General features: G+C 39.6%; 6 pseudogenes; all 6 read right to left on the bottom strand.

The window, feature by feature from the left end:
* Nucleotides 1–8,802: 8,802 nt before the first annotated feature.
* On the bottom strand, nt 8,803–9,030 carry LOC148348259 (U2 spliceosomal RNA; annotated as a pseudogene).
* A 28-nt stretch (nt 9,031–9,058) lies between these two features.
* LOC148348258 (U2 spliceosomal RNA) lies at nt 9,059–9,346 on the bottom strand (annotated as a pseudogene).
* A 28-nt stretch (nt 9,347–9,374) lies between these two features.
* LOC148348257 (U2 spliceosomal RNA) lies at nt 9,375–9,602 on the bottom strand (annotated as a pseudogene).
* Nucleotides 9,603–9,630: 28 nt separating this feature from the next.
* LOC148348256 (U2 spliceosomal RNA) lies at nt 9,631–9,918 on the bottom strand (annotated as a pseudogene).
* Nucleotides 9,919–9,946: 28 nt separating this feature from the next.
* Nucleotides 9,947–10,174, bottom strand: LOC148348255 (U2 spliceosomal RNA; annotated as a pseudogene).
* A 28-nt stretch (nt 10,175–10,202) lies between these two features.
* On the bottom strand, nt 10,203–10,475 carry LOC148348254 (U2 spliceosomal RNA; annotated as a pseudogene).
* Between the last annotated feature and the right edge of the window lie 14,873 nt (nt 10,476–25,348).

The raw sequence follows: 25,348 nt of genomic DNA, 5'->3' as shown, positions 1-25,348 counted from the left end.
AAGTCAATGAAGATTTCCCAAAGCGCTTTACAAGGTGCTTCACATTTACCCCTTCACACACACACATCATTTACCCATTCACACACACTCAAACACCAATAGCGGCCGTGCAGCCATGCAAGGCACCAACCTGTTTATTGGGGATTCGGTGTCTTAGGACACTTCAACATGTAACACGGAGCCGGGATTCGAACCAAGACGAGCGCTCTACCTCCTGAGCTAATTCCGCCCCGGTAAGAAAATAACAAATGTATTCTATGTCACGAGGATTACCAGAACAGAGCAGGAGACCCCAGAGCGTTCGTTACATGTCTTTTATTTGGGGGAAGCGTACAGGGTTAGCGGGAGACGCGATGACCGTCGAACGTCAGCAGCAACGACGTGAAGACACTTCGGAAGACGTAGCCGATCGTAGCGTGGGACGGAAGCAGGTTGAGTTTACCGGGACTGAAGAGAAGATCGTAGCTTGGGACGGAAGCAGGTCGGATCGGAGACAGGCAGGCAGAATCAGGTAAACAAGGCACAGGTAATCGGGAGCGTCATACGGGCACAGATGTTAATCCTCCGACAAGAAGTTCTCCGCGTAACGCGTTTAAAAGGGGAGCATTGACCAATCAGGAAGCACATTCCAGCGCGCCACATGATTACCCCAGGTGACTCCACTTGGGTAATCATGACATTCTATTATTAAAAAAGCGGCTTTTACAAAATCTTTCACAATACGTAAATGAGAAAATAATATTGATGTATGGTGGTGTTAAAAGAAAAAAATTGTAAACAATTTTAAAATGTAAATAATAATATTGTTGTGAGGTTTAAGATAAAAAACAACCCAAATAGGTTCATTGTGGTAAAATTTAAAAAAATTCAGAAAAAAAGGCAAAAGAAAAATCTGCATATAAAATGCTCTTTTTTTTTTTTTAAATACACCAAAAAAAAATCTTCATTTAAAATGTTGAGGTATTAGTTGAATGCCCCCCCAAAGTCAGCATTTAAAACTTCCAAATTTATTTCAAAATACACCCTCAAAAAATCTGAATTTAAAATGTTCTAATATGTTTATACTTCTAACAACAATCGGCCTTGAAAATGTTCAAATGCCTTTTTTGTTTTGTTTTTATTTAATAAAAATGCATGTATATTGTTAAGATATTTTCAAAAAAACACACACACAAAAATCAAATTGTTCAGAGATTCTTTATACACCAAAAATTGCATACATAGTAATTGTTAAAATACCGGTAGTTATTATTAGTGATTCCGGATTAGCTTTATTGTATAAGTTAATAATCATTTATTTGTTTGGAGATTTTTTTGTTAATTGTTGGAAATTAACCTTTTTTTTTCAACAAATTTCAGTTTTGTTGTTTACAGCGTAAATTTTGAGGGGGGGATTAATTGTATTCAACAACAACAAAAAAGAATGGTAGTGGACAGTCTTTTTTGCTGATATTTTGTTTATTGCTTATGAAGGGTCGCATGGAAAAGAAACCCACCCCATTGTTGTTCTGCAGGCTTAATGTTCTGTGTCAGGTTGGGAAGAGCAAAGTGGAATTAATGTTTTGTGAATGAGCGTTTGTTTGACTTTAGCCACCTCCAAATAAAAGGAGTTGTGGCTTCGGTATACAGATACATAATGTTTACAGGATGAATGAACGAATAAATGACCCTAAAAGTAGAAGTAAAATGGAGGGCACAAGTAGATTTTGAATTTATATTTTAAAAATTCACCCCAAAAAAGTTTTTGAAATGTTCGCGGAATACCTATTAGCATTTTGGATTCCAATTTGAGGATATTCAGATTTTTACAGGCTCTTCTAGAGAAGTTTTTTCAAAAATGGCTGCGGCTAGCTCATTCCCAAAAAATTGTGGAGGTCAGCCATTTTTACTGACCAAACGAGAGAACAAATAAACGTCACAAGAAGAACATAGCTCTCTCGGAAATGCGCATTGACAGGATGCTCTGAAGTGTGCAAAAAAACGAACAAAAATAGGGTGGGGTGCACTAAAAAGGCCATTTAGATATTAGCCCGTGTGACACTGGTGCGCTTAAAGAGCCCTAAATAATGGATGCCTTTTCGTCAAGCAGATGCTTAAAAGGCTTGAGAGAATTAAAGGCGCACACCTAATATGCCTAATGCATTTCTCGCTCGTACACAAATAAAACGTCAAGCCAGTTAAATGCAATGCGCTAAATGCTGGCGTCAAGCACTTAATGCCAACGTGTTTGTTTCTTGTCTGCTCGGATTTATAATCTCGTTCCATTTCAGACGTTTTTCTCGGACGTATAAATTAGATTGTCTCGGATCTGCAGTGTTTGCTCTTCCATTAAGGAAATTAGCAAGTGGAAGTCATCAGATTGGTTGTACATTTCATTCGTGGTTAAATGCAACTAGATGCGACCAAAGGTATCTTTAAGTTTCATAAATTTTGTTTTGAATGATCCTCAGTTCTGTTAAACTGCTGTTCAAAAAGTGTTCAAACATTGTATTTGTGTTTAAATGCGACGAGATGGGACTAAGAAGTCATCATAAAGCTTCATGATTTTTTTTTTTTTTGCACTTTTGAGTTGCGATCTAAATCATCAGTTGAGTTCAACTAGTGGTCACAAATAAAAAAGTTTTGATACATTTTATTTGTGTTCAAATGTGACTAGATCAGATCAAAGCGGCGCCGCCGCCAGCGGCAGCCTTTCCAGCATCGGCCTTTCCAGCGGCTCCGTGTTATTTCACACATTTTGTGATTTGATGTTTTAAGTGTCTGCTTCTATCTTTAATGTTCTTCGTCCCGTTTTACAACTATACTTTGGATTACTTTCTATCCTATCAGTATGGGTTTTAACTCACAAAAATGTGTTTATTTGAGGAATCAACTCCTTGCCCTGAAGAATTATCGTGCTGGCGTGATGAGGGGGCCCTATCGTGGATACGGACCCGGAGCTAGCTAAGCGGCTAGCGGCGTTATAAGTCTCCGGTACCGTCCGTAATCATGGTAAATGTGAACTCTCTACCAAATAAGATCGACGAACTGGCTGTGCTGGTGAAAAAACATCAAAGCGCACAGGGAGTGCAGTTTGCTGTGTTTTATGGAAACGTGGCTCACGTCTAGCATCCTGGACGCTAACGTGGCGCTACCCGGAGCTACCCGGAGCTACCCGGAGCTATCCGGAGCTATCCGGCTCCAGCGCTGTTAGACAGAGACACGAAAGCTTGCGGGAAGTGGAGAGGAGATGGACTCGCTAACACAAGGTGGTGTATCCCTGGGCGAAAAGATTTCCATTTTTTGCAGGGATGTCAAACTTTTGGACTAGCATGTGACGTCATCCACTCCGCTGTGGCTAAACTACAACAAAGCACCCCGAGGGGATCCTGTTAATCTGTTAATAAACAACAAATGAGACTGTTGGGAGTGTGAATAAAGTATCTATCTATCTATCCATCCATCTATCTATTTATATATCTAGATTCAGTCATGAGATCTCTACCGGTAACCAGCACCAATTACCTCCCTGCTCTGTCACTGCACCTTGATCTGTTCCACCCGACTGTTCTCGTTTACCACCAGCTGTTCTGAATTCCCTTCCAATAAAGCTCTGTTTTTAAAGCCCTGCCTTACAGCCTACCTTTGTCAGATCGTCTGCAAAACCTACACCCGGAACCTTTTTGTCTGCGTTTCTGACTCTGAATCTGGACCTGTTTGACCCTTCTGCCTTATCTTCTGCCTGCTTATCTTCCAGACCTGTGTTTTAGCTACTCCGAGACCTTCCACGCCAACTTTGTTGCTTGGTTTCCTCTTCGTTCCATCTTTCAAGCCATCTTCCTTAAAGGTGGTCCTAAATCATTACTCCAAGACCTTCTCTCCCGTTTCCCCCGTCCCTAAATAAACTTTCTTAACGTGAAGCAATTGTGGTTCTTGCCTGTCTGATCATCATAAAGCAAATAGATCTGAACTAAAACGCATGGATGACTTTGAATTTAGCAATATTGAGCCGTAATTTAAACCCTAGATTTGGTTAAACCTTTAATATGTCTTTAAGTACAACTAAAGTCAAGTTCAAGTTTCATAATTCTTGCTCCAGCATCCACCACTTCTGAGTTGCACATTAAAAACTAGGGTTCAAGAAAACAAGTTAAACTTTTGAATTTGTGTTTGAACAACCCTAGATGCGACTAAAGTCACCTTTAAGTTTCATTATTCTTGTTTTTGCACTTTTAAGTTGCACTTTAAATCCTCAGTTCTTTGGAACTAGGGTTCAAGAAAAATTAAATCAAAGCTTTGAAACATTCAATTTGTGCTTAAAAGTGACAATATGGGATTAAAGTTATCTTCAAGCAAATATATTAGAGCTAAAACTCAGGGATTAATTTGAATATAGTATTTTGAGCTGTGAATTAAGTCGTGAATTCTCTTATACCTTTAATTTGTGTTTAAATGCGGCTAGATGCGATTAAAGTCACCTTTAAGATTCATTATCCTTGTTGTTGCACTTTTGAGTTGCCCTTTAAATAATCTGTTCTGTTTAACTACGGTTCAAAAAAACAAATAAAAATTTTGAAACATTTAATTTGTGTTTGAATGTGACTAAGTGTCATAGACCAGAAACAGACAGGGGACCCATTAGCGCTCGTTTTCTCAGTTTTTATTAATAAAGAGGGAGAGCAAGGCAAGTTCGGAAACAAGGTCGGCAACAGGAGGCAAGCATGTAGCGGCGCAAAACAGATCGGATAACGGGAAGGCAGAACGAGGCAGAGTCAGTGACGTAAACAGTTTGGCAACGAGGATCAGGCAGAGAAAAACTGGGCAGGAACAGAGCCTGACGTAAGAGCTTGCCGACCTGGGAGCAACTGTTCGCATAACGATCTGACAGGGATCTCTTGAAAGCCGGGGGTTTAAAAGGAGTTCATCGGTCAATCAGCTCTCTGGGCTGTTGGCGCCAATTAAGCAGTTGCAGGTGCTCTGAATCGGCAATCATGACTCTAAGTGCGTCTCAAGGCATCTTAAAGCAAATAGATTAGAACTAACACTCGTAGATGACTTTGAATTCAGCAATATTGAGCCAGAATTTAAATCTAACATCTGTTATACCTTTAATCTGTGTTTAAAAGCAACTAGATGTGCCTAAAGACAATGTTAAGCTTCATAATTCTTGTTTTTGTACTTTTGATCTCCTCTTTCTTCCACTCAGTCGCTTTACTTCCACATCCTCTCACATTTAGTGACCCTATTACTAGGGTTTGCGAGACCTTTCAGAATCCCACCCACCAATTAGCAGAAGTAAATGGGAGGAGACCAAGAGAAAGGCCGCGATTGACATGGATGGATGGTGTTATAAGTGTACTACAGGAAAGAGGTCTAATTATAGTGGAGGCTAGAGCTCTTGTTGGTGATAGGAATGAGTTGATAGGTGTTGTAAGAGGATAGTGGGATGTTTAGATGTGTTCAAAGGGATGGGCAGAGCACCTATATGATGCGGCAGGGGTAAACCAGTGAAAGCTGTCAGGGCCTGCTATTGAACAGAAGAGTGTGTTGTGTCACCCTGATCCGAGGGACATGGCCGCTTTCTTGTTTCCCGCTTTATCTGGAGGGACAAAAGCATGATCAACTTGGGTGCTGAGGTGATTAACTTGTTTGGATGTCTGGGCATTTGGGTTGGCCATGGTCAAAAAAGTTTTGTGTGTTTTTTGCTACTTTTTCACTTTTTGTAATGTTTTTATTATTTTTATTTCTTTATTTATTTAATTATTTATATTTTCTTTGATTTTGTATGTGTTTGTCTTGCCGTCGGTCACCCCTCCCAAGGGATATGACCAGGTAGAAAGATAGTAGATAGATAGATTGAGTTGCACTTTAAATACTCAGTTCTGTTGAACTAGTGTTAAAAAAATAAAATACATTTTTTTGATACATTCGATTTGTGTTTAAGTGTGACTAAATGCGACTAAAGTCACCTTAAAGCTAAAACTGGTGGATGACTTTGAATTTTGCAGTAATTAGTCGTAATTTAACTCCTAAATTCTGTTGTATCTTAACTGCAATTAAAGTCATCTTTAAGCTTCATAATTCTTGTTTTTGAACTTTTGAGTTGCACTTCTAATTTTCAGTGTGTTGGAAAAAATAAATCAAATTTGTGATACATATGATTTGTGTTTAAATGTGACTAGATGTGACTAAAGTAACCATTAACCTTCAGAGATGTGACAAAAGAGGTTAAAATTTCATTTTTTGTTATTGTTTCGATTTAGAGTTGTACTATGAATCCTCACTTCTGATGAACTGGTGTTCAAAAATCCAAGTGTTGTAAACACTTGTTTTTTTGTTTGGATGCAACGAAAAACAACTTAAGTCCTAATCAAGTATTTTAGTAATACAAATAGATTAGAACTGAAACATGTTGATCGCTTTAATTTTACTAATATTGAGGCATACACTACATCTTGAAGTTATATTGTACATTGTATTTGTGTTTAAGTGTGACTTAAATCACCCTGAACCGCCAGTATTTTTGCGTTTGCAATTATGAGTTGTACTTTAATAATCAGTTCTGTTGAACTGCTGTTCAAAAACGAATTTCAGGTAGTGACATGTTTAATTTTTGTTTAGATGCAAGTAAAGTCATCGCCAAGCATTTTACCTGCGTATATAGATGAGAACTGAAACTCATGGATCACTTTGATTAAAGCAATGTTGAGGAATACTTTTAAAGTTAAATTGTAAATAGTAGTTGTGTTTGGATACGACTAAAGTCATCTTTAAGAGTCAAGATTTTTTTGGCTGGCAACCAGTTCAGGGTGTCCCCTGCCCACTGCCCGATGATTGCTGGGATGGGCCCCAGCACCCCCGCGACCCTACTGAGGATAAGCGGTGCAGCTGATGAGATGAGATGAATTTTGAGTTATATTTTAGCTCATTGATTTTCAGTGTTTGAAATATAAAGTCCTAGTGGTGACATATTCAGTTTGTGGTAAAATGCGACTAAAGCCATCTCTAAGCATTTTACCTCTGTAAATAAATGAGAACTGAAACTCATGGATCACTCTGGTTTAAGCAATGTTGAGGCATTCTTTAAATTGTACACTCTATTTGGGTTTAGATGCGACTTAAGTCATTTTCAAGATGTATTATGTGTGACTTAGAATTTTACTATAAAGCTACTAAAAAGTGGTAAAATGACTCTACTGTAATAAAGCATGAGAAGTGTACGCCACGTAAAGCTAAAATTTGGTTGCAATATAAGTCCAACAGACTTGACATTTAAAGTCCTCAAAAGCGGCAGATATTTGGGCTGTCATTTTTTCCTTTCACTTTCTTTCTCCATTCCTTTATTTTCCCCTTTCATTCTTTCTTTTTCTTTCTGGTATTTGCTTCTTCTATCAATTTTATGCATTTCCTTTATTTTCTTTCCGTATCTTCATAGTTTTTTTCATTTTTTTTTTCATTTTCTTGCTTCCTTCTTCGGTAAGTTTCTCTTTTATTGTATTTATTTTTCTGCATGGTATTTCTCTTTCATTTTCTTTCTTTCGTTCTTTCTATCTTTTTCTTTCTTTTTTTCATTTGTATTCAATTTTCCTGCCTCTTTGCTTTCCATTTTCTTTGATTATATTTTCATTTTTTTCGAATTGTATTATCTCTTTTTTCTTTCTTTTTCATTCTTTCTTTATTTTTATTTCTTTAATTTCCTTTCTTTCTTCTCTCTCTTTTTTATTCCTTTTGTTTTTTTGTTTAATTTTGATTTACTTATTGTGTCTTTTTTCATTGTCTACATTTCTTTTTTTTTCTTTTATGTGCTAAATTTTCCTGTTTTTATCCTCTTTCGTTTTGTTTCTCTTATTTTTTTGCTTTCTTTCTTCTTTGCTTTCTTTATTTCATATTTGCTTTCTTTCTTTGTTTGTTTATTTTCTTTTCTTTCTTTCCTTTTTGCACTCTTTTATGCTTGCTTTCTTCGCATTCTTTTATGCTTTCTCTTTTTGTCTTTCCTTTCTTTTCTCCCTTCCTTCCAAGTGACTGAAATGTGACTCTGCAAAACCGCCACCATAAAACAAAAGGCTTATTAATTTTTGGCCAGCTATTCCGTGTCAAGGCCTTGAAGCCACAACGTGAACTTTGCTGTCCCGGCAGTGATGCGCCGTGCACTTAACCCGCCAGAAGGACGCTCAGCAGGGCGTCCGCCTCTACTCTTCTCTGCCCCCCTTCATTTGTCTCTACCCGCCTCCTTGCACGAAACCACCACGAAAACGAAAACCATTTCACGCCATGGCCATCAAGGGTCAGGAACCTTTTTGACTCAAAGAGCCATGGGAGCAAAAATTTAGATTTTTTTTCAGTGAGAGCCACACCCTCTCTATTCTTAGACAAAATGCAACAAATCCGCCAAACCCGCTCTCCAGGAAAAAGCTAATTCTTCAGCGCATTTTATTTCACAGTGTGATGTTTGATGATTTAATCAAACCTATGAAATGATTATAATACCAGAGCCTGTGTCCGATATAGAAAAATAAACAACTTAAAAGGTGTCTCCCTCCTGCAGATACTACCGTAAATTCCGGACTATAAAGCCACACCTGTATATAAGCCGCATGCGCACACATAAAAAAAACACAAAATGAATCCAGACCAAATTTCAAGTACCGCGATTGAAACTAAATGTGGGGTTTGGGGTTTTTAAGGGTTATTGTACTATCTTCGTTATTCATTATCCGTTATCGGTCAGTTCATAAATACGCTACAAAGCCTAGGAGCCGGGACACTTACTCTCGGCCAAAAGGCCAAGCTAAGGTCCTAGCCCTAAAGCCTTGCTGCGATCATTGCGAAAGCACCGTTCCCGGAGGTACTGCAATACCGGGCCGATGCGTGGAGTGGACAGAGCAAGCTCCAATTCCATCTCCGGATTGCAAAAATCTACTGCAGAAATGGGGTTTTTAAGGGTTATTGTTCTATTTTCGTTATTCATTATCCATTATCGGTCAGTTCACAATACGCTACAAAGCCTAGGAGCCGGGACACATACTCTCGACCAAAAGGCCAAGCTAAGGTCCTAACCCCAAAGCCTTGCTGCGATCATTGCGAATACACCGTTCCCGGAGGTACTGCAATACCGGGCCGATGCGTGGAGTGGACAGAGCAAGCTCCTATTCCATCTCCGGATTGCAAAAATCTACTGCAGAAATGACGACACATGCCAAAACTGCTGGAAACCCACTTCCAGCAGAAATGGGGTTTGGGGTCTTTAAGTGTTATTGTTCTATCTTCGTTATTCATTATCCATTATCCGTTATCGGGTCAGTTCATAATACGCTACAAAGCCTAGGAGCCGGGACACTTACTCTCAGCCAAAAGGCCAAGCTAAGGTCCTAGCCCTAAAGCCTTGCTGCGATCATTGCGAATGCACCGTTCCCGGAGGTACTGCAATACCGGGCCGGTGCGTGGAGTGGACAGAGCAAGCTCCAATTCCATCTCCGGATTGCAAAAATCTACTGCAGAAATGGGGTTTTTAAGGGTTATTGTTCTATTTTCGTTATTCATTATCCATTATCGGTCAGTTCACAATACGCTACAAAGCCTAGGAGCCGGGACACATACTCTCGACCAAAAGGCCAAGCTAAGGTCCTAACCCCAAAGCCTTGCTGCGATCATTGCGAATACACCGTTCCCGGAGGTACTGCAATACCGGGCCGATGCGTGGAGTGGACAGAGCAAGCTCCTATTCCATCTCCGGATTGCAAAAATCTACTGCAGAAATGACGACACATGCCAAAACTGCTGGAAACCCACTTCCAGCAGAAATGGGGTTTGGGGTCTTTAAGTGTTATTGTTCTATCTTCGTTATTCATTATCCATTATCCGTTATCGGGTCAGTTCATAATACGCTACAAAGCCTAGGAGCCGGGACACTTACTCTCAGCCAAAAGGCCAAGCTAAGGTCCTAGCCCTAAAGCCTTGCTGCGATCATTGCGAAAGCACCGTTCCCGGAGGTACTGCAATACCGGGCCGATGCGTGGAGTGGACAGAGCAAGCTCCAATTCCATCTCCGGATTGCAAAAATCTACTGCAGAAATGGGGTTTTTAAGGGTTATTGTTCTATTTTCGTTATTCATTATCCATTATCGGTCAGTTCACAATACGCTACAAAGCCTAGGAGCCGGGACACATACTCTCGACCAAAAGGCCAAGCTAAGGTCCTAACCCCAAAGCCTTGCTGCGATCATTGCGAATACACCGTTCCCGGAGGTACTGCAATACCGGGCCGATGCGTGGAGTGGACAGAGCAAGCTCCTATTCCATCTCCGGATTGCAAAAATCTACTGCAGAAATGACGACACATGCCAAAACTGCTGGAAACCCACTTCCAGCAGAAATGGGGTTTGGGGTCTTTAAGTGTTATTGTTCTATCTTCGTTATTCATTATCGGTCAAGCCATAATACGCTACAAAGCCTAGGAGCCGGAACACTTACTCTCAGCCAATAGGCTAAGCTAAGGTCCTAGCCCTAAAGCCTTGCTGCGATGCGTGGCGACACATCTGAAACTAAATTTCCTTCTTTTTTTTTTTTTTTTTGGGTTTGAACAAATTTATTGACACTAAAAACAGAAAACAATCATGACAATCTCAACAGCAACTAAGCACATTCACAATATTATATTCCAATATTACGTTTTTAACAGCAAACACAAAGTGAGGTTTGAACAAACCTTCGCGAAAATCAAACATATTCACAATTTCATTATATAACATCTTTGTTAGTGTCAATAGATCCGTCCAGGCCAAATTCGATTGTCCTCGGTCTGAACAAATCCACTGACACCAACAGCAGCAAAACACAGCCATCAAGCATATTCACAATTTTTTTATATTTGACAATATGACGTGACGATATGACGTTTTAACATTTTTTCCTGACATTTTCAACATCAATTAAACAATTTCAGAGTTATTTTCTTTTAACAGTAGTTAACCAGCGTGTAAAAGGCAATACTAAATTTCCTTCATCGAAGCACACAGTACGAAGCACACAGTACAAAAATCGCAGCCGCCAATTATCAACGCAAAATGATATGGGTACTTAAAATTTGTTGCAGACCTGCAGACTCTTGGTGCCCGTTGATAGTAATCCAAGGAAAAAAGTGTATATTTCCAAAGGTAAGGGTGGGAAAAATATATATCCATTATTGTCCGCGGTGTCCACAAAAACTCACCTTTACCGGTCCCCACTTTCCCATCAGCCCGCGTTTGCTCCGCCCCTCTTTTTTAATTGGTTCGTGCAGAATAAGTGTCTCAAATAAATACAAATGAATAAATTAAAATATACAGTTGCAAATACATATTACACATATTTACAAAGAAAGATGGTACATCGAGAGAGTTTTCAAAGCTTTAAAAATAATAATATAACTTTCATCCTTAAATGTGCCTTTGGGAGGTAGCCTCACGCTACTAAGAACACGCTTGCATACCAGCAAATTAGTCTGTTAAAGAAATAAATGCCGTAATTGTTAGAATCACGGCATGGCATTTTGACTACCAGCAGGGTTGGGAGGGCTTAGTTGTGGATGCCGTACATGGTGGACGCATCAGGTTAGCACTGCTCGTTCTATGCGTTTATACTGTCATTGGCGTCGGTTTTAAGAGTATTGTTAATTATTAATTTTACAATTCTAACCATTTTAACATAGTTAGAAGTAAAGCAGCCGAGTCCTGCCATGGCCGGGCATTATACCGGCAGGCGGAGACGTAACTGCGTGAGATTCTTGCTTAAAGATGTTGTGGCAATTTCGGAGGGAATGTCAAGGACGGATTTTATTAACAAGTTTGTTGAAAAGATTCTGAAGTTTAAAAAGGAGGAGGTACATGCTGTCATAAAAATGACTTCTGGCAAAGGCTTTGATGTGAGTTTTGAAACGGCAGCTCTTTATCAAGAGTTTTGGAATCGCTTTGAGGGAGTGAGGTCCCAGTTTTCAGGATTTACAGTGGAGAAGCTGACTGATAATGCTAACAAGATTGTCGTTGTTAGAATGTTTAGTGAAATAATCAGTGCTGATGACGTCTGTTATTGGTTGAGTAGATACTGCTCAGTAAAAGGCCAGGCTATGAAGGTGAGGTGTGAGAAAGGCTATTGGACTGGTGCCTGGAGGGTACCAGTCCAACTACGGCAAGATCCTCAGGGCTTTCTTGGACTGAAACAAATCCCGTCGACTATATTCCTGGGGGAAAACCGTGGCTTTATCCATTATCAAGGGCAACCGAAACTCTGTCGCAAATGTGGTGAGCATGGGCATCTGGCTGAGGTATGTGATCGAATTTTTTGTGGAAAGTGCAGAACAATTGGACATTCCTTTGAGGAATGTATCAATAGCAGAAAATGCAATCTCTGTGGAGAAACGAATCACCTCTTTAGAAACTGCCCGAATTCGTTTGCTAACAAATTGAAAGCTAGGAAGGCAGTTAACAAAGACAACAAAGACAATGAAATGATGTCAGACAACATAGATAATGAAATGAATAAATGTCACAAAGACAATGAAATGAATAAAGATAACAAAGACAATGAAATTAATAAAGTCATGGAAATACAAAATGAAAATGAACAAGAAATTAATGAAGTTATAGAAATACCCAATGAAGATGAACAGGAAATGAATAAAGTTATGGAAATACCCAATGAAATTGATCAAGAAATGCACAAAGAAATTGGACAAGACAAACAAATTGAAAAAACAGATGTACCTACCAAAACCCCTGGAGCAGAGACCAGAGAATCAAAATTGAAACAGGAAGAACCTGGAAATTCTAATTCGATTTCTCATAAAATACCTGAATTTGGACATGACAAACGAATAGAAAAAGCAACTGCCACTCCGAAAACACATATTAATCAGGAAGGGCCTGGAAGAGAGTTCAAATTAGCAAATTTGTTTGCTACGCCATTGCCGGGATTTGGAGAAGACAAACAAATCGAAAAGGCGAATGACTCTCCAAAAACCCATACGGGCACTGGAAAGAGGAGTAAAAGTAAGACAAAATTGGGAGTGGTGAAAAAAACAGAAACAAAGATAAGAGATTTAGAAGAAAGCCGATTGCCGGTGAATAAGCCCACAAGGGAACTGTATGAAGTTGAGACGGAGGAAGTCGGGGAGGGAAAAAATCTGACCCTTTGTGGGCAGGGAAGTAAGAGACCCCTTGATAGGTCCTCTGGCTCACCCCCTAACCCAGAAAAAAGGGGAAGACCTGGAACCACAGACAGAGAGTCAGAGGGTCCCAGAGTTTTCCCCGGTGAGTCTCAAAATGAGGTACTACTCTTAAGTGATGTGTCTGACACAGGTGACACTCTCGATGATCTCGATGATCACCAAAGAATGGACTCAGATCCCCCGGTTTTGTCTAACTAGTTTAAATACTTTAACAACAATTATGAACATTACATTCTCTACTATCAATGTGAGAAGTGTGAGATCAAAGGTTAAGGCTCACAGTGTTTTATCGTTCTTAAAAACTATCAGAACAGATGTGTTTTTACTACAGGAATGCTGCATCCCCTTTCTAAAAAATTATAAACAGTGGGAAGAGATTTGGCCATATCCGTCATTATGGAGTGGCTCGAATGAAAACCGTAACGATGGGGTAGCCATTTTAATAAACAACCCTCAACTCATCATAAAGGGGAGTACTGTGATGAGAGACGGACGCGCAATCTTAGCAAGACTTTCTTATATAGGGAATGATTTTAACCTCATTAACATATACGGCCATGCCGACAGACAACTCAGGTACGAACTTTTAGAGGACATCCAGTCGCATATGCTAGGCCATCAACCACCTATCGTGGGAGGAGATTTTAATTGCATCCTAAGTAGGAAGGATAGAAAGAGGAACGATGAGGAGTTTAAAGTAGATAAAACATCAACTTTATTACAAGACATGTGCCGGACATTTAAACTGGTGGACTGTTTCAAATCCATACATCCAGGAGAGGAGGGCTTCACCTGGTTCAGTAGTGACAATGCCAGAGCCTCTCGAATAGACTACATATTTACGAGGGGTTTAGCACAGAGTGATGCAAGATTAATTCCAGTTTTTTTTTCGGATCACTTGCTACTGTCCTGCTCTTTCTCATTTCCTTCAGGTATGACTGTTAGGAAGGGTTTGTGGAAGTTAAACTGCTCCCTGCTGGAGGATGAGGCTCTAGCCGCACAATACAGGGAGCTGTACAAAGACTGGCAGACCCTTCAAGACTCGTATGATTCACGAGCACAATGGTGGGAAATGACAAAGAAACGAACACAGACCTTTTTTAAAAATGCAGGGAAAAACAAGAAACTTAAAGAGATGAAACGCATGTCGGGACTACAAAGAAGACTCCAACGCTATTTCATCCTAACAGAAAAGGGGATGGACTTTAATGATGAAATCAAAGAGACCAAACAAGAACTAAACGCTTTGGCGGAAATAAAGAGCAAAGGCATCATAATAAGAAGCAGAGAAAGAGAAATAGAAGAAGGGGAAAAATGTACACGCTACTTTTTAAAAAAAAAATATGGGCAAAAATGAGGGGATTTTCAAACTTCAAAACGAAAACGGGCAAATAACAAAGGAAAGTAGTGAAATAACCAGATTGGTCGAAGACTACTACAAAAAATTATTTGAAAAGAAAGAAACATATGAGAATGAAATGGGGCATGTATTAGATCATATTTGAAGATCAGTGCGTCAAGACCCCTTTTTAACATCGGACTTTACCCAAGACCAACTGAATGATTGCATAAAGACTATGAAAAAAGGCAAATCACCCGGGGAGGACGGACTCAACCTCGAATTTTACCGGACTTTTTGGGATATTTTAGCACCAGATCGGTGCGGTGTACGTCAAGGTTGCCCTATGTCTCCCCTTCTCTATGTTCTTTGCATTGAACCTTTGGCAAAAATGTTAAGAAAAGATAGATTTGTCGAAGGCATCAATATCCCAGGAAGTGGGGGACAAATTACCAAGTGTGTTTTGTACATGGATGATTTTAATATTTTGTGTACTGACCGCGCATCTGTTGAAAGAGCCCTTGACTTGACTGACCTGTTTGGGAGGGCGTCTGGGTCAAGGCTAAATAGAGAAAAATCACAAGTGAAGTTTTATGGAATGTGGAAAGAGACAGAAAAGGCAGGACTCCCGCTGACGGTGTTAAAGACAGACCAGAAAATCCTAGGGATAAAATTCAATGCGGATGGAGGAGGCGAGACCAACTGGGATGACGTGACAAGGAAAGTTAAGCAAAAACTTGTTTTTTGGTCAATAAGAAAACTGACAATAGAGGGGAAGGTCCTAATCATCAAAGCGATCATCCTCCCAATGCTTTTGTCAATCAGTTTAATTTTTATGCCTAAAAGAAACGTGCTGTTACAACTGGACCGAGCCATCTTTCGCTTTGTCTGGGGCTCAAAGTGGGAAAGGATAAAAAGAGATACAATGAAAAAGAAAAAGGAAAAAGGGGGGAAAGGAGTGCCTGACCTCCAGCTTTTCCTGGGAAGCAAATATGTCTCTCTCCACTTCCAAAACGCTGTGGGCCCACCCAACAACCCGAAAAGTCAAGCAATGACCCGGTTTTGGATGGGCTCATATTTGCGGAAGCTAAAACTTGTACCTGACAATCGTTTGATTCCAGTTTCGTTTAACTTGCCACCAACACATCTCTTTATTCGGGATTTTTTGAAGAAGTTTGATTTGGAAACACAAGAATGTCACACTTTACAAAACCACAGGGCCCTTATTGCTATTGTGCAAGAGCGAGCTACAGTAAGCCTGTGCGGGGGCTTGCGTTTGGCGAATCCACAACGGTTTGGAGCAACGTCAATCATCCTGCCCTCCCAAACAGACTACGAGACTTGTCATGGATGGTGGCTCATGAAGTTCTCCCAGTCAGAGCTGTAATGCACCACCGAGGAATGTCAGCGACTTCGACGTGCCCTCGACCTGGCTGTGGCGCCCAGGAGTTGGTGAGGCACCTTTTTTGTGAGTGCAGCGCTGCCCAGGTCTTGTGGACAATGGCCGAACAACTAGGAGAGTTCCCGGACTTGCCAGCAGGAGAGGTCCCTGATGCACGGGGTGAGTCGGTCGAGGAGGCCTCGGAACGACTTTGCCAGGGACTGGCTCACTCTCGCCGCCATCAAGGACGCCATCTGGACCTCCAGAAACCTGCTGGTATGGAGGTGCAGGCAGATCCCCCCCGTGGCTGTGCTCCAAATGGCTGCAGATACCATACAATCTGCGAGCGGCGGGCCTAGGACGCAGCCATAAAGAAGACTCGTCTGCACCCACCCGGAGGGGGGAGCCGGAGCTACACTGTGGGAGTCCCGGCAGCAACGGCCTGGGTTGTGGAACCCAGAAGGGAGAGGACCCATGCAGAAGGGAGAGGACCCACACAGAGGACTGGAAGAATGCTGCTTGGGAGGGTGGGATGGCAGAGCTATGCCCTTGCACAATAGTATTGCCTTTTACACGCTGGTTAACTACTGTTAAAAGAAAATAACTCTGAAATTGTTTAATTGATGTTGAAAATGTCAGGAAAAAATGTTAAAACGTCATATCGTCACGTCATATTGTCAGATATAAAAAAATTGTGAATATGCTTGATGGCTGTGTTTTGCTGCTGTTGGTGTCGGTGGATTTGTTCAGACCGAGGACAATCGACTTTGGCCTGGACGGATCTATTGACACTAACAAAGATGTTATATAATGAAATTGTGAATATGTTTGATTTTCGAGAAGGTTTGTTCAAACCTCACTTTGTGTTTGCTGTTAAAAACGTAATATTGGAATATAATATTGTGAATGTGCTTAATTGCTGTTGAGATTGTCATGATTGTTTTCTGTTTTTAGTGTCAATAAATTTGTTCAAACCAAAAAAAAGACCATCAGCTTCTTCCTCACTGTTAATGACATCTATGTTGTCTTTCTCAATATCGGAAAGAACTTTATCATGATAACGTCGTCCCACACTCCCTTGCTTCAATATATTCCAGCAATATGCCCGTTTGCTTTTTAGTTGGAAGCTACGTCATGAGCCTCATTTTGCGCAATTTGCACGATAAAGGTAGATTTACGCTCAGAAGTTGTGATCTTCCTCGGCGCATATATTACACCGGTCTAAATTTTACCTTTTATACTCGAGCGCCACTGGCAGCCATTAAAAAGATTACATAAATTAGCCGCATTTCTGAATAAGCCACAGGGTTGAAAATTTGGGAAAAAAGTAGCGGCTTATAGTCCGGAATTTACGGTAGTTGAGTTTCATTTTGACCCCCACTATTGTTGCAAATAATGGTTTTAAAACTAAGTGCGAGTAGAGTTCTTTTGTAAAAATGTCATAAAATACTGCAAATGAGAAGGTTACACATGTGTTTATGTTCAGCTATGATAAGTGGTCCAAGTTGTAAGCTCTCTTGTAAGTCTTTGAGTATATAATCTGTACTACTGATTGTGCCAACACACTCACTACCACAATCCAGGCTCAAATCCCAAATTTGGGCAGCAATATTTTTTAATTGATCAATTATTGCTCAAATATGGAAGTATACTATAACATCGTTTGTAGTAATGAACACCTATAAATACGGTATGCATTTGCAATCTAATCCACCATATTCTGTGTATGCAAGGTGCACCGGTTTATAAGGCTCACTTTAAGATTGTTGGCTAATTTGGGATTTTTAGGTGCACCTTATAACCCGAAAACTCATGGTCCACTGATCCCTTAAACGCCTGGGTCATCAGGGAACCACAGAGAACGCAACTCTGGACAGAATTATCCACTGCTCACTGTTTTTTGGTCGTGGTAAAGTTGGCACCTGTCCATTCCTTGATCTTGTGGGCCCAGGTGTTCTGCCCCCTTGGACTCTGCCCTGGAGATTTATCTTGGTCAGTCAGTCCTATGATCTGTGACATGACCATACCGCTGAAGTTTCCGTCTGCATAGAGTTGACACCAGTTCTTCGTAGGGTCTCTGATGGGATTTTGCACCCTGTCGTTTGTCACATGGGCTCAGTAGCTGTTGCCTGGAAGTTTCCTGAAACATGACATATCCAAGGCCTGGATTTTTTTTCCAGTTTTGGTGTGAGAGTCAACAGATATCAATCCCAGAGGGAGATGGAAGTACTGTAAGTCTGGCAAATGCGGCTGTGGCTTGAGCTATTCTGGCTGTGATTTTTGCTTCTGAACCCTCTTTTGGTTTGACACTTCCAAGATTTTTAAAATTGGCGACAGGTTCGAGCTCTTGGTGGTTGATGGTGATGTCTGTGGTGATACTTACTCGGGGCGGCAGTGGCCCGGGAGGTAGAGCACTCGTCTTGGGATCAAGAGATCACAGTTCGAATCCCGGCTCCTCCGTGTTACATGTCAAAGTGTCCTTGGGCAAGACACTGAACCCTTAATGCCCCCAATAAGCAGGTTAGCGCCTTACTTGGCTGCACGGCCGCTATTGGGAAATGTGAAGCACAATGTAAAGCGCTTTGGGAAGTCTTGACTTGAAAAGCGCTATATGAATGCAGATCATTTCATTTCATTTCACTTAAGGGTTGTTGGTCATTATTTTTGTTATTTTTGTACTGTTTACCATCCCAAAAAAGGTTTGATATTCTCTGTGTTCCTGTTCTTCACCTGCCAGTCCAGCAATATCATCAGCAAAACAGGGGTTAGTAATGTGTCCTTTAATGCTGACTGTATCTTCATGTTCATCCAGAGCTTTGTACATGACCCTCTCCAAGAAGATGTTGAATTAAGTTGGAGGGTGTAGCCTTACCTCACACCAACTGCTGTTGGATGCAGTACACACATTGAAATGTCTTGGAGAACAATACTATAGTCCCCTATTTTATAGCTGCGCCAGTAGGTAGGTAGGGAATACTGCCGAAGTATTCCCTACCTGGCTCACGGGCCATACTTTCCTCCACACCTTAGCCTATGTGTTTTTTTTTGCAAAGATTCCTGGCATGGGCTGAGGGTTCATTTAAATACCCTTGCACCATTGTTTTGGTGGAGAAGATTTATAAAAGAACGGGTACATCTGAGGAAAAAAAATGGACGCCCGGAGCGACAATCCTCGGAGGAAGAAACGTTTTAGAGCAACTCATTTGAATATGGATGAGAAATTCAGCGTAGAGCGCCGCGTAATTGTCTTTATACAGCCGCCGTGAATCATGGCAGCGAGGCCAAATTTTGACACTTACGGCCTCGTATGTCTCTTTTTATGTTTCTCCGCTTCTTCTTGTAGCCTGGATTAAGAAACTGGAATTGAATAAAGGTTTCAGAATAGGGGATGTTGTAATTGTGGCCTGTGCAGTCCTTTGAGACAATTTATGATATGGTTTTACAAATATATTTGACGTCACTTAAAAAAAAACGCCTCAAATGTTGAAAATTATCTATCGACAGGGTGAGATTGACTCAAGGTCAGCATTAGGAAATACAAATTCAATTTAGTCTGGAAATCTCGTGGCAAGCGTGAACGTAAGCTTCTCATTTCCCGTAATGAGGCTCTTATTTTGGTAGCCTCGTTCCTCGCCCTTTCGAAGGTCAAACTGTGGAGTCAATTACCTGCGCTAATTGGTGTGGCAGAAACAGGCTAAATGTATTGATTGAATATTTTAGCAACCGCTAATTGGCCAGAACGTAGGCGAAGTACGGTTAAAAAGAGAAACATTTGTTTTATTATTTATTTACTCTTTCTATTTTTTCTTTATTTCTTCCCCTTTTCTTTTTCTTTTTCTTTTTTTTTCTCTCTTTTTTGTTCCTCTTTCTCTCTCTCCTTCAATCTCTTCCTTTCCTTTGTTTTTTTCCTTTTTATAGTGCTTGATTTTTTTCGTATTTTTCCTTGCTTTCTCTCCTCTCTTTTTCTTTATTTCTCTTGTTCTTTCATTTCTGTGTCATTCTTTCTCTTGCTCTTTCATTTCATCATTTTTTTTCTTTCTCTATATTTTTTGTCTTCCTTTCTTTTAAGTCTTTCTCTTTTTCTCCTTCCTTTTTGTTATTTTACTCTTTCACTCTTTCATTCTGTCTCCTATTATTCTTCTTTCTCTTTTTTCCTTCTTCATTTTCTTTCATTTGCTTTTCCTTTCATCCTTTTTTTCAACCCTTACTTTATTTATTTCTCTTTACTTATTATTTCTCTATTTTGCTATTTCATTTGTATTCATTGTTTTCCATGGTTTATTTTCTGCATTAGTTTTTGATTTCATTTTGTTTGTTTGTTTGTTTCTCTTTCTCTTCCATTTCCATTATTTCATTATTTTTTCTTCTTTTTTTTTCCTTTTTTGTTCTCTTTCTCTTATCATTTATTTTTTGTTGCTTTCTTTTCCTCTTATTTTAGTGGCTGCTAATTATCCGGCGCATAGGAAAGGTAAGGGTTAAAAATCTCCAAAAGGAAGGGGGAAAGGTGGCACAGATGCATTGTGGGCGGTGGACAGTTCCCATGATTGCTAACCTCGCTGGCGGGGACACTTCGGGGGGGGCCGGCCAAACTTTGCGCCATGTTCCTTTCACAGCCATTTATCTCAAGCGAGGTGAAAAACGGGAAAATAGATCAAGTTAAGCACAGCCCAGTGACTCAGCATCACTTCTTTTTTGCCCCAAAAATAATTCACAGGCCACAGAAATTCTTCGGTCCACCTCTTAATTGAAAATCAATCTTGTTTTGAAACCTCATCTGGAAAAACCTCACAATGGTTTTTATCTTGAACTGGATTCAAAAACACCAGATTACTTAGTATTTAAACCCTAGTGATGCCCCCAATGAAAAACTGATTTGTTTTTCAAAACTCAATCATGTGCTGAAACACTAACTTTGGCTTGAAATCTTATTTAGAAAATATACACATTTTTTAAACTTTGATCTTTTAAACCCTAATTCTGTTCTTGAAACCCCTCATTAAAAACAAACCTTGTCTCATAACCCAAATCTTTTGTTAAAACCCTAACTTTTCTCTCATCTCATTAGCTACACCGCTTATCCTCAGTAGGGTCGCGGGGGTGCTGGAGCCCATCCCAGCAATCATCGAGCAGTGGGCAGGGGACACCCTGAACTGGTTGCCAGCCAATCGCAGGCCACGCGGGGACAAACAACTCACTCGCTCATTCACACCTAGGGACAATTTGGACCGGCCAATTCACCTGAAATGCATGTTTTTGGAATGTGGAAGTGCCCGGAGGAAACCCACGCAAGCACGAGGAGAATATACAAACTCCGCACAGGAAGTCTGGAGCTGGATTTGAACCCACGCAGGAGGTTCCCAAGACACAAACTGTGCCGCACACGCGCTAACCACTGCGCCGGCGTGCTGCCCACCCTAACTTTTTGATTTAGAAAATCCAGTCGAAACAGTCTTTTGTTCATACCCTCATTTTGTTCTTCAAACCCTTCATAAACAAATGATCCTGTTCCTCAAACCCAATTAAGCCGCGGTAACCTTAAATTTGGCTTGAAACCCCACAAATAAATCTTATTCTGCTCTTGGAACCTGAGTCGTTTGTCTAAACGTCTTAAAAAAATACATTTTTTTTTTTTGTTGAAACCCCTTTTTCATTCATAAAACCCTTCATTGAAATATGAACCCTTTCTTAAAACCCAGTTGAGGTGTCAGAAACTTGACTGACTCCATTTTGAGCTTAAACCTTTTTTTGAAAACAATACCAGGTATAAAACCTGAAATATGTGTTTAAAACCCCAATTTTTGCCTTAAACCCTCCTTTGACAACCCAACCTTTTCTTTAAACGTGATTCATGTTCTAAAATACATAATATCCCATTAATCCTAAATGAAATATCTTTTAGCATAGGTATGAATAATGAACTTTTCCTTCACGGTTAACTCTGTCTTGAAACCATAATTTGATCTTTTCGAGTACCTAAAATTTTGTAAATTTTTAAGTGTTTAGCCAGTTTAGAGTTGTTTTCTTAAAACCGTATCGTGTCTTGAAATAATCCAAACAAGTATTTGCATGAATTCAAAAAACATATTTTCTTTTCTTACTTTCCTGCAAAATAAGGCTGTTTTTCTGAAGCACTGTATTATTTATTTTTTTCTTTTTCAATCGAACGAGCCACTCTTGGCCCGATGCCTTCAGGGACACGTCGTAAATCAAAGCTCGACGGACGCTCCACTCTTTGATTACGAGTCTACAAAAAAACAAGGGGGAGAAAAGATTTTTTTTTTTAGGAAAGCAATTATAATATTTAGATTTTTTTTCCCTTAGAAGCCATTATAATCAGCACAGTGGATCATTAGCTAATGAGTAAAACGTTTCCACTTATTCAAGTAACGCGTTATATATTTAATTTTTTTTTTTTTTTTATCGTTCGCGGCATGCCACTTGCAAACTGTGAAATATGAGGAATAAAAAAAAGTGAAAAGACGCTGAGCACTTGAAGCCTTTTGTCAAACTTGAGTGTCGGAAAGAAAAATCGGATTTAGAGTCACAAAAAAAGAGAAAAACGTTATTGACATATTAAAAAAAGTTTCTTCATTTGCAATCAATGGCATCATGATTACAGTGTTTCTCATAGAATTTTGTGAAACCCTGTGGCCTAACAGAAGGCGCGGTTTAAGGTTTAGAGCTTTGGGGTCCTTGGGGTGGACAAACTACGGCCAGCTGGCCACATGCAAACAAAAATCTTCAATATAATGATAATATAAAATAGTAAATAAAGAACCACTCATAAAAAAAAAAAAAAGGGTTTGGATACCAACTTTGTCCCCATTGTTGCTTTGTGTGTATAACACAATGATACTAATACTGAAATACTTCGGAAATACTACAAAATTACTCCACAACTTAATATCAAATATAGTGTTCAAAAACTGGGACCTAAAACAGTCCTACCTCTACTTACAAATTCAATGCCTTCTGGGAGTAGCTTTGTAACCTGAAACATTTGTGTGTAGGGACGCCTTTTAACCGCAAATGCACTAATCTGTTCCAAAGTCACGCAAGAGTACGATAAATTATTTTAATAAATCACAAAAGAGCAACATAACATGAAACCAATACATGTTAAGATTAGAATACTGCACAATAGACATAAAACGAGAGGCACATAATATAAAAAAAGAAGTATAGAGGAAAAATTAAAGATTATTTGACCTTTTAACTAGCTTCTTTGTTTACTGGTCCTCAGCAGTGTTTTTTGCCTCGCGTTTCTTTAAAAAAAACGGATCAAATGACATCTGCTTTTTCCGGGTTGTCCAAAGCCGTAGGAAATGCGCTAGGCAGCCTGATCTCTCAACACTTTTTCTAAGTGATTACTTTCGCCAAAATGTCTTTAACTGGGCTTGATGGAATGATGGCTGCGTCCTCCTCTTTGTCATCTCTTAACTTATCCTGTATGGAGGTGTGTTTTTTCACACAATATTATTATCTATTGCTTTTTTCTCATTCTCTTTTTTTCTCCTTGTCCACTTTTCTGCATGTCTTTCGTGGCGTCCATTGTGAATTCTAGCTCTTTGTGGCTGTACCATACAGTAGAATGTTTACAGAGTGGGAAGAGGACACAGAGAGCATGCCGAAAAGGAGACACAAAGAGCATAACTGGATTTAAGTATACGCACACTGCAGTGCCAGGTAGAACTATGGAGGCGGCAAATGGGAGCGCATACTGTAATGTATTTTTCACTTTAAAGAGAAAAAGACTGAGTAAGAGAGAGAGTGAGCGAGGGAGAGGGAGAGGGAGAAAGAGAGAGAGAGAGAGAGAGAGAGAGAGAGTAAGAGAAAGAGAGAGAGAGAGAGACTTCCCTCCCTCTCTCATATTTTTCAGATGTAGTTTCCCCTTTTGTTTCTGCTCAGAAAATGCTGGTCTTCTAGTGATCCCAAGAGCCAAGAAGAAATACTCAGGTTGGAGAGTGTTCCCCATTTGGGCCCCGGTGCTGTGCAATGCTCTGCTCTTTAAGATTTTATCTGCAAACTTAGTGGGACCGTTTAAATCCAGACACACTGATACTCTATAGATAGATAGATAGATAGATAGATAGATAGATAGATAGATAGATAGATAGATAGATAGATAGATAGATAGATAGATAGATAGATAGATAGATAGATAGATAGATAGATAGATAGATAGATAGATAGATAGATAGATAGATAGATAGATAGATAGATAGATAGATAGATAGATAGATAGATAGATAGATAGATAGATAGATAGATAGATAGATAGATAGATAGATAGATACTTTATTCATCCCTGCAGGGAAATTCACATAATTTATAGTTTATGATATGATAGTTTATGAATGACCTATATTTCATGAAGACAATGTCTGTGTATTGTTTGTTGATGCCCTTACAACATCCATTACAGCCTTGTCATAATATTCGCATGTTGAGGTTTTCCTTGCCCTCATGTCGGTTTTAAATCAGGGGATAGTGTATTAATGGTCGGTAGTCTTTGTAGCCCTTCAAGACTTCTGGTGTTTAAGGGCTTTATAAAGAAACATGACTTTACTTGACCAGTGGTCAAGTATTACACACTGGGTCTTTGAGCACCGGCAATTGTGACTCCATGTTTTCATATATACACATAAATATACATATGTCTTTTTTTATTTCTGTCTTTCTTTCTTTTTTCTTCATTTCTTTTTTGTCCTTCTGTTGTTATTTTTTTTTCTTTCTGTCTTATTTATGTGTCATTATGTCTTTGTTTTCATTTTTGTCTGTCTTTCTTTTTTGTCTTTGCAAAATGTTGGGCAAAAAAAATAAAAGCAAAATGTTGTTTTTTTCGTCTTCGTAGTTTGTATTACTGTATTACTCATTTTTGGTTGCACATAACCTTACAAATATTACACACTGTCCCTTTGAATGGAATATATTTGCACCTGTTTATGCCGTCCCGCCTTTTTGGGCAGGAAAACCAAACTTCATAAAGTTGTGCCCAGTGTTGGATTTGTTCCTAAAAAGCAGTGTTTGGTTACAGGTATTAGCCATTTAATTTTAAAAGTAATTGGGTTATCCCTGGGATTACTGACACCAAAAATTTGCAAAAAAAAGTATTTACACTGAAGGTAATAATCCAGTCATACATACCGTGTACTCTATCATCAAAGCTGCCCCCCTAAAATGTATTTAAAATAGCCACCTTGATTTTGTTGACACTGAAAATTTGCGTGGATAAACTGAACTCCCTATATTTAGTATTCGATTTTATAGTTGTGAATATAGCCTAGTTGCGAGGATATAGTGTAGGGGAAATATCTCAATAAGGAGAAATTCAGCTTTTTTGCCTCTGTGCTTGCCACTGTAACTGTATTCAGCTGTTCTTTGCATGTAGACATACATACAATATAATACCGCCACCCTCCTTCTACGGGGCAGTGTGTATTATTTA

This window comes from Urocampus carinirostris, chromosome 18 (assembly GCF_059441175.1).
Source record: "Urocampus carinirostris isolate Australia breed hairy pipefish chromosome 18, RoL_Ucar_1.0, whole genome shotgun sequence".
Classification (NCBI taxonomy): Eukaryota; Metazoa; Chordata; class Actinopteri; order Syngnathiformes; family Syngnathidae; genus Urocampus; species Urocampus carinirostris.
This window is presented reverse-complemented; position numbering and strand designations above follow the sequence as displayed.